The 1,389-nt window shown below is 39.1% G+C and overlaps 1 pseudogene; it reads right to left on the reverse strand.

The window, feature by feature from the left end:
- Window positions 1-208: 208 nt before the first annotated feature.
- Window positions 209-1,165, reverse strand: LOC103522945 (annotated as a pseudogene).
- Between the last annotated feature and the right edge of the window lie 224 nt (window positions 1,166-1,389).

Raw genomic sequence — 1,389 nt, forward strand, 5'->3', positions numbered from 1 at the left:
ATCAAGGAGTCCGGGTTCAAACCCCAGACTTCTTAGTGTGGCATTTCAGTGCAGACAAATGAAAAAAAAAGGTATTTACCTATTTTAGGGTTTTATCTTTAAGAACCTATTTAATATTGTCTATTATGTAATTGTAAACCTTTAAAAAAATAATAAAGCACAAATATATTAATAATAATGGTAATAAAAGCAAACAAGTTTCTCGGACTTACCGCTATGGATGATGTCACAATATGCTCTCCTATTTCGTTCATACTATGTACAGCCGTGTTGTATTGCTTGAGGTTACCACACAGGACCCGGTAGCGATTGTAAAACTCGCCGTACGTCCAACGACTAGGGAACCCTGTAAAGTAAATAGGAAATTATTTAGACCTATTGAAGAAATTCAAATCATTACAAATTTTCATCAGTAAATGGTTTCTTCAAATTAAATTGATTCCAAGGGCAAGGCAAACCTAGACCATTGAGAAATGGAGTGTCATTGAACCTTGACAGTGAGCTTTTAATGCCCGGATGAAAACTTGAAAATATGCCAGCGTTCTTCTATTAGATCAGTTGCGCTTACTTGGGTGATGTTTCAAAGTCATAGAGCAGGAAAAATGAGGACCAACGGAATTTTTTTCTTCTACGACTTCTAGATCCCGAGATAAATCGATTTAAAAAATACCGGTAAGTAAATACCGGTGAAGTTTGACGTCACGGCGTACGCTCCCGTAGGCGATGACGTCATAGTTCATGACTCCCACTTCGTTTGTTTCTGCGCATTTTGACGTGAAATCTGACGTCACAACTCTTTGAACTTTTTCATTGGAACGGCAATTAAACATTGAATTTTCGACCTTTTAAAGTTACTTTTTCGGAGTTTTGACCTCAGATTTGGATTTTTCACAACTTTTAACGAAGGAATCGACCTTTTATTAATAACATTTTCCCAATTGCAACTCCTCCATTGCTTGGTGTAGTGTATTTTCAAATTACCTGCGGCGCTAATCCGAATCGTCTCGAGGACTCCACAGGCGCGCAACTGTTGCATCGTGCGGTGCGCATTGAATTCAAATGCGCGCTTCGTGTCGTTAGGTTTAATACAGCGTATGTAGTGAGGGATGGTGGAGTTTAGAGTGCGCATGAGCAGAGACAGAGATTCTCGAAACTGAGATCCAACCTGAAAAAAGAATTAAACAGATAGAGGTTCGTTCCTGGAACGGCTGGCTTTCTCCTATTGTCTTCCTTCTCTCTTCGATTCCGGGACGATAGGACCTTAGCAGTAACAGTTCCGTCAAATCTCTTTAAAAAAGAAAGAAAATACGCTACTATGGTAACCAAGGGCCTTATTTATGAAGAAAAGCTTCCCTGAAGCATCAATTCCAAACATCTGATTGACCAAAT

This window comes from Diaphorina citri, unplaced genomic scaffold (assembly GCF_000475195.1).
Source record: "Diaphorina citri unplaced genomic scaffold, Diaci psyllid genome assembly version 1.1 scaffold13079, whole genome shotgun sequence".
Lineage (NCBI taxonomy): Eukaryota > Metazoa > Arthropoda > Insecta > Hemiptera > Psyllidae > Diaphorina > Diaphorina citri.